Here is an 8,522-nt window from a genome sequence, read left to right on the forward strand (position 1 = left end):
TCCCCCCCCCCACACAAACCCCCCGCCACCCCCAAAAGCCGCTGCGGCTGAAGGACACAGGCTCTTCCCGGCCCTGCTCACCCTGGTTTTGGGAACCAGGGCCTCCAGGAGCCGGGAGCAGCCCTGCCCCACACAACTGGGGCTGGCAGAGCGGGACGCGGGCAGGCAGGGGTTAAACCCCCCCCCCCAGCTGCATGTAGCCAAAGGAAATACGAAGTGCCAGAGTCATCAACCCCAATATGTCAGGGCGCCAGCCAAGCGTTCAAGTGCAGAGACTGCCCTGGTTCAGCCTGTGCCGGCACCGCTGCCCCGTCCGGGCAGTGCGGGCAGCATTCCCTGCCAGCGCCCCCGGCCGCATCCTGCCCGCGGGGCCAGGGTGCGGGGAAGGGCCTGGACCGGGCACCGGGGCCAGATGGGAGCCGGGCAGGAGGGATAATGCTCTAGCGGGCACACGGGGAAGGTAGAGCCATTGGAGCGAGAAGTGCCAGGACACGGGTGGGAGACCTGAGGGGACCCTGCCGGGGCACTGCCACCACCTGATTCCCGCTCCCAGGGGTGTCCATGAGAGGCTCGGACGCAGCATTTTGGAGGAGCCCAGCAATGCCAAAGCTGTGGTTCAGCATGGCTGGAGCACAGGGAGCCGTTGGCACTTGGCATCCAGGATGAGGAGCCACCGCTGCCCCCGGCTCAGCCCTGCCTGCCTGGGGGCTGCATCCAGCCCCGGTGTGGCAAGGACACCCAGAGCTCCCTGCACCCACGGGCTGTGAGTCACCCGTGCTGAGCCAGGGGCACAGGGTGCAGCCCTTCAGCTGCCACTGCCCACCCTCCCCCTGCCCTGCTCCCAGCTGCTTCGGGGAGCCAACACTCCCCTTGTCCCCAAGACATCGGCACAGGCAGCGCCAGCCCAGCCCACGGGTGGCCACAATGTCTTTGCTGCTGTCCATCCCGCACCAGCTCCCTCCCCCATTCACTCCTGCTTTGGCTCAAGCTGAGCACGTCCTCGCTTTGTCCCTTAAAGGTTCTGATGGAGAGTTTCCTCCATACTCCACAGCAAACCCTGCACCCCCCAGCCCCTCAGAGCCCGAGGCCCTGCCAGGAAGGTGACAGAGGTTTAACTGAGAGCATCAGCCTTGATCATGGCAGGAAACCACACTCCGTTCATGCCTTGGGGAGCCCTGCTGCAGCACCAGCACCAGCACAAGATGCAGCTGCTCCCCCTTGGCGCCGCGGCTGCAGAGCCACGGGGGCAGCAGGCAGCTGGTTTTCCATGCACAGCTCCCTGCATACAGGCAGGGGCTTTTTCCACATGCTTCCCCCAGCCGGATACACTTCCTGGCCACTCCCACCCACGGCACCAGCTTCTCCATGCCACCATGCCCCCCTCTGCACATCTGCCTCTTTATCCAACACAGGGCATGAGCTGAGCACTTGCATGAGCTGCCAGACCCCCTGGAGCCCTCCCCAGGCTGGTCACCCCCAGCCTGGCACCACACAGCAGGTCCTGGCAGTGCCATGGCCAGGAGGACCAGGCGGACAAGTGCCCCACAGCTGGATGAGTGTCCTGGGAAGGCCAAATCAGGACCACCTTGTGCTGCACAACCAACCCAGGCAGAGGCCCATGCACAGCCCACACCAAACAGCCCCACCAAACCGCTGGGCTGTATTTTTAGTTTGGTTTTCGTGTTCTTTTCACCTTTGCTAAAACAACAACAACAAAACCTCAAAACCTGCCGAGCAGCTGAACCTTCCTCCTCTCCCCCATGGCTGGGGGGAGCACCCACCCACACCCTGGCACCCATCAGCCCTCGGTGACAGAGACCAGTCCTGTGTGAGGAGATGCTGCCAACCATGTTCTCAACCCCCGCCAACCACCCCCAGCTCCAGCTGGGAGCGTCCCTGCGGCAAGAACCGAGAGCTGAGCTCCATGGTTCCTCCCCACCACCAGCCAGCCCTGCACAGCCTGCCTGGTGTCTGGCTGTCTGCCTGGCATCTGCCCAGCCCCTGCCCGCCAGCCCACGCATCGCTATTTCTGGGCTCTTGTGCAAGAGTCCTCCAGTCGCAGCCACAGGAGCTGCAGGAGCCCCAGTGCTCGCCCAGGGCTGGGCAGGGGCTGGTGGTGGGCACCCAGGGCTGGCAGCAACCAGACAGCAGTTCCAGAGCCACCTGCACCTCCCAACACTGGGGGTGTTTTCCCACAGGGAGAGAGGAATTGGGAGAGTGAGGTTGGGGAGCATTATGCAAGTGGCTAAAGAAGCTAAGGACTAAAAGAGCAGCCAGAGCGCTTTGGTTTGGCAGAGAGGAAGCCTCTGTGTCCTGGAGCCATGGCAGGAACACAACCAGGGCTGCAGAGTCTGGGGCTGAGGTGGGAGATGCCAGAGGAGAGCCTGGCTTCCCCAGCTCCTCCAGTGCCTTCCCCAGCCTCCTCCAGGGCTCTCAGGAGGTCCAGGCTCTCCCTTGCTGGTGCAGAGCAGCAGCTCTCCCCTTGCCAGAGGTGGCAGAGAGGGAGGAGAGGAATAAATGAAAATGTTTCCAGCCTCCCTGCCAAGGACCACGGAAGGTCCTTCCTGCTGGGTGTCCTAAACATGCTGCTCCTCAGTCCAGCACTAAACTTCCAGTATCACTTCCCTGTGGAATTGAAACCCTGAGGTCTGTGCTGCATCGGCCCCAAGCTGCACTCGCTGGGGCACAGCTGAGAGGTGCCTGGAGCACAGGGCGGTCACTTGGAGCATCCTGCTGTGCCAGGCAGGATGCCAGAGCCCAGCAAGTGTGGGGAGGAGGGCAGAGACCCAACCACAGCAGCACTGCCCCCGGCCTCTCTAAATACCAGATGGAGAAGGAATGAAAGGTGGTGGCTGGTCAGAAAAAGCTTTTAACTTCAGCTGAAGGCCTGGGCCAGCTATTGCATCGTGGTTCTCTTCTGAGAGGGAGGCAGCCGTGCCTGTATCTGCCACAGCCCCCAGCTGCTCCTCTCCCCCCAGCCCTGGTGCTGAGGCTGGGCCAGGTTTGCTTCCCAGCACAGGAGCTGCAGAGTAGGAGGAGGAGGTGTTGGTTCGAAGCCTCCGAACAAAAACCGCCCACGGAACAAAACCCCTCCATGGCAGAAAGCCCCATCCCAGCACAAAGCTCTCCCTATCTGCCAGATCTTCAAACAATCCCTGAACTTTACAGCTGGGACTTATCTGGAGGCAGATCTGCAGGAGTCCTCTGGGATTCTGCTTAGGCTGGCCAGGCTCCGCTCTGGCTGCAGCCAAGGGAGCCAAGAAGTGCTGCTGCTACTGATCTACACATGCCAATTATCCTGCTTAGCAAACACTGATAAAGTAATTTCGGGTGGGAAAGCCAAGCCTGCTCAAAGATGTCTCTTGGGGATGGGGTGAGTTCTGCGTGTTCCCTCGGGCTGGCTCCCGGCCCCTGCTCCAGGTGACCTCAGTGGGAAGAAAACCCCAGCAATACCATGAACCAAGGGGGCATAGGTGCCACTTTTCTGGGGTGGAGGGACACTTGGTGAGCTGCCCTGGCTAACCCAGGCTCTCCTCTCTAACCAAAGGGAATATGAATTCCCTGCCAGCACAGAGGAAAGCTTCTCCCTGCGATCACTGCTGCAGGGTTGGCCACAGCAGACAGCATCCAGCAGAAGACAGAGCAGAGCCATCCACTGGGATCCCAACTGGCAGCACGGCTGGGCAGAAGGGGAGGAGGAACCCGAGGAACAAAGAGCCCCTCTGCACAGAAGTGTCTTTCCAGGGAAATAGAAAGAAAACAAACCCCAACCAGATTTCAATAGACTTACAATGCAAATGAATTCAGGCCCCGCAGGGCACTTCTGGCTCTATCCAGACACCTAATGAGGGTTTCTTGCCTGCCCTGCTGCCGCCGTTGCTTCTACCTGAGGCTACTGATCACCCACAACCAGCCTGGGGGCCACCTCCGTGCTGAAGTGCTCGCCCCCATGGTGGGCACAGCCCGTGGCACTGCTGGCACCGAAAGGCAAACTCCATCCCCTCCTTCCCTTCCGCAGGGAAGGTGCAGCCCAGCACCACCACCCAGCCCTGAACGCTGCTGAGCTGGGGGAGCTCAGCATCGGCTCTGCCCCAAACTCTGGGGGCCAAAACCCAGCCAGTGGGACCGTGCCCAGCTGACAGAACACAGGGGTGCACAGGGATGCTGCATCCAGACCCACCTCCTCCAGGAGGGATGTTGGCATGTCTGTGCCAACGAGAGCAGGCACTGCTGCCGTGCCAGGGGAGTGCCCCTGCCCAGTGAGACAGACAGACATCCCCAGCCCTCTGTGCACCCATCCAGCCCTTTGGAAGGGCTGTTCCCCCACCCAGGAGATGCAGCTGCTGCCATGGTGGTGCCTGCAGGCAGAGCTGGACACAGGTTTCCCCTTTGCTCTTGCAGCTCCTTTACAAGCCAAATCACAGGGCAAACTCCAACAAGCAGCACTTACTGCTCTCACCTAAAGCTTTAAACATCAACTCTTCTACTCAAAGGCTTTTCAGCCTCATAAACTTCGCATTTATTTATGATCTTCTTCAGTGACAACCTGTCCCAGAGTTAACCCTGAAGTCCCCATCTCAGGCAGCACCACTCTCCAAGGAAGCAGCCTCTCGTCACTCAGGGGCTGCTGTCACAATGCCATCGGGGGGTTTGTGGAGAGACATCACCTCCCCAAATGCTGTCGGGCCCCAGAGCAGATGGAGACAGTTCAAAGGTCCCCAGCAGGCGCACGCACACACACACGCTGCGGTTTTGTCCTTGCCTGAGCAGTTAAAATTAAACACTGACACTCTGCCTGGCCTGCCCTGGCCAGAGGAGGAACATCCAGCCTCTTCAGAGCCAAACAAGCACTTTCTAACAATAGGGAAATACGACCAAGTAAAAATTTAAAAACGAAATATGAGGACACAGAGGTGGTAGAGGGGCTCTTGGGGAGACACAACTGCCCCCACTGCACCTCCCTGCTTCGGCACCAAGATCCCATCCTCACGCTAAAGGAGGGGACATGGATGCACAGACCATGTAACATTTCACCTTCCTGGGGCTGTGGAATCACCAATTTTTACCTCCTGCCCATCGTGATCTACCACAGGTGGAAAGAGATGTACCAGGACAAACTCTGGACTTTGCTCACTATTTTCCATTCTCCTTCTGCTGAGGTTTTAGGGAATATCCCAAGAAAGGGACGAGGAACCAGCAGGGTTTAAACACGGCTTGAGACAGCAGGACAGAGCTGCCCCATCACCTCCATAGCTGCAGGGAGTTTTTCTGGGACAGACAGAGGTGCCATTTTTGCAGCAGCAGCAGCACAAGCTGAAAGCAGGGAAGGAGTAGCAATTTGCCTTTACCCAAATCATGTCAGGAGCCTGCAGCATGGCACCCATGCCAATCCAGCCCCCACCTGGGCATGCAGGGATGAGGTGACCAATGCCCCAGGAACTCCAGATGCCCCAGGGCCCCTTCCCCATCTCAGCGCTCTGCTGCACACCCTGACACTGCTGCCTTTCCGTGCTCACCGCCCTCCATGGCAGGACCCCACTGCTGCCGGCAGCTCCCTTCCCATTTCCCAAGGTACCAGGGAAGGCAGTGCAGCGGAGCGAGGAGAAGAGCCCACGTGACTCCAGAATCTTTCCTTGAGAGAAACTGTAATTCCAGCTAAACAGAGGGCTTGGAATTCACTTACAGCACATCTCACAGCCGCAGCATCCTGCCGTAACCAGATCCACCAGCCCACGCCACCACGGACTATTCCAGCTATGCCAGCGCTCCCCACCCCACAGCTCACATTTCTGGGGTGTAGGGTGCTGCACAGGGCAGGTCAGGCACCCCCAAACCCCACAGCCTTCCAGAGGAGCTTCAGCTCCATGGCAAAGCCAGCTTCTTTCTCCACTTCCCAAGGACAAAGCGAGGAAACCCAGCACCGAGTTGGTTCCACCTCCGCGCTACCTGGCTGCCGGGCACAAAGCATCTCCGCCGAGCATCACCGCGTCCTCCTCTCGGCCACCAGCACCATCTCCTGCTCAGCTCACCCTCTCCTGGCTGGCACCAACCCACAGCCCTTCATCCCTTCCGTGGCAAACGGGAGGAGATGGAAGCAGCACCCAGCCCCGGCACAGCCCGGCACCGCGCATACTCAGCTGCGAGGCCAGCTGCGTGTTTAACCACAGGGACAGGTGACGGCCAAGATGAGGGGAATTTCAGTCCTTTCCACGCTTTGTTTTTAGCCATCTGCTCGCTGACGCTCAGATTTTGTTGGTCCCGGGTGAGCTGGCACAAGCGCTATCTCAGATGCCAGGATCGTGTATCTGGCTGTCACACGCGCCGCTCTCATGAGATAGCCGCAGACAGGGGCATCTTGCAGATCTCCTCGCTTTAAATCAGATTAATCGCAAGCTACTTAAAGGAAAACACTGTATTTCCCTGGTAATTCCCATAAAGATGATATTCAACACTCCTTCACTTGCTGTCCAGAGGGTGCTTCCACAGGCTGATACAGCTGGGGACTGGCTGCGCTCAGCCACAGCCACAGCACCACTAAGCTCCAAAATTCACATTAAAATTCTGAGGGACCCAGGCAGAGCAGTACTAACCAGGTCACACACCGCCAGAGTGCTGGCAGGAAAAGCAAACAGCACCACAATCAGGAATTTTCAATTACATCTGAAACATAGAGAAGTGAGAAGAAAACAACAGGAGCACTAGGTTAACCAACTGTCCTTGAAAGGGGGATCCAGGCAATGACCGCACACCTCTTACTGCACTCTCAAACTCTGCTCTTAAATGTCAGCGCAGTCAGTGCACACAGGGGCCCTTATAACGCCCAACAAAGAAAATGCTGATGCCTGGGAAAGGCTCAGGACAGGCTCGGGGCAAGGCTGGGGAGGGCAGAGCCCAGCCATGTCACAGGGCAAGGAGACAGGCAGAGGGGACGCTTCCTCCTCTGATGAGTGCTGGAGCTGCTGACCCTGAGGAAGATCCATTTAGGGGAGGAGAAAAAGGAGGAGGAGGAAGAGGCCACATTTAACCACAGCAGATGCAAACTTGGACTTCAAAGTCTTGCCAAAAGACTCACCCCCACCAGCTGCAAAGGTCTCAAAGGGTGGTGCAGGGCTGGACCTCTCCACATTACAAAGCCAGGACCCTCAGGGGTTTATGCTGTGCCTCAGGGAAGCCCCTTTAACAACACTCACCAGCCTGAGAGCAGCCTTGCACCATCCTGGGTTTGGAAACATCCAGGAGCATAATCCAGATATAAACAAAACACAGGTCCGAGTGTAAATCAGAAGGATTTGTGCTTGGTCGCTCTGATGCACTCGAGCCACTTCAGCCACGGAGCAGCTCTCCAAGAACCACAGCCCGTGCTTGTGATGGGAGCTGGAGAGGGGCTTGGAGCAGGCCTTTGAAGGCAGCATTCCCAATGTCCTTGGTCCTGGCTGCAGGGCTGGGCACAGGCTCCCACAGTCAACTGGGGAGCGGGACAAACACTCACACGTGCAGCCCAGCACAGCACAGTGACAACACTGAGAGCAGCCACGTAGTTCGGACATTTCACCTGCGGGCAGCCCAGAAAGGTGAAGTGGAAACTTCCTCCAGCACTGCAGACTAATGCAATAAATATAAATGAACTATATATTAAGCATAATTTGACATCAGAGTACTTGCTCTCCAGGCAATCTTAAACCAGCACGATACAGCCTTGGGGGAAAACCATCACCCCCAAACAATCGAACAAGAACAAAATTAACTCAAGTCAGCTGCAGAATTAGCAGCATTAAAAGTGACATTCCCTAGCTGCCAGGACTGTTTGAGCCGGGTTTAATGCTGATGCAATAACAACTTCCAGGCCGCTGGAAGTAGGACAGTGTGACGGCTGACAGCGCTAGCTGGCTGTGCCTTCAGTGCCACCACACAGCCAGGCACTTGTGAAATAACATTGTCCTCAATCCACCTAGAAAAACGCCCCGGGACATGTCACCACCCCGGCATGCTTCTGACTTCCCCACAGGAGGTCACAGGGTGTCACCTGAGCAGAGGTGTTCCCATGAGCCAGGTCACGCCGGGAGGAAGTGACTCCTCTGCAGCGTCCCAGCCCCAGAGGTGGCTCGTGGGCACTGGCACATCACCAAGAGCCAGCCACCCTCCCTCCTCGCACACTCAAGGATAGGGCCTTGGCATGGGATGTCCTTGGGAGTGGGACAGGGAGCAGACAGGGGCTTGGGGTGACTTTAGTGGTGGCACAGAGACAGCACAAGGGCTGGTACGGCATTAGCTGCTTGACGGGGATGGCAAAAGGAGTTGGGGCATCCTTTACTATGTGACAACATGGGGTGCTCCTGGCTGCGTGACGGGGACACCTGGGGGTTCCCTGCCGAGTCACAGCAGGGGCTGCACCAACTGTGTAGCAGGGATGGCACAGGGGCTCGGGATTGCCTTTACCCGTGGCACGGCACGGGGCCGTGGGCACGGCGCGCCACGGGCACGGCACGGCAGCGCAGGGCAGGCAGTGCCAGGGCAGGGGGGGG

The sequence above is a fragment of the Corvus brachyrhynchos genome, unplaced genomic scaffold, assembly GCF_000691975.1.
Source record: "Corvus brachyrhynchos isolate BGI_N302 unplaced genomic scaffold, ASM69197v1 scaffold283, whole genome shotgun sequence".
Taxonomy (NCBI): Eukaryota; Metazoa; Chordata; class Aves; order Passeriformes; family Corvidae; genus Corvus; species Corvus brachyrhynchos.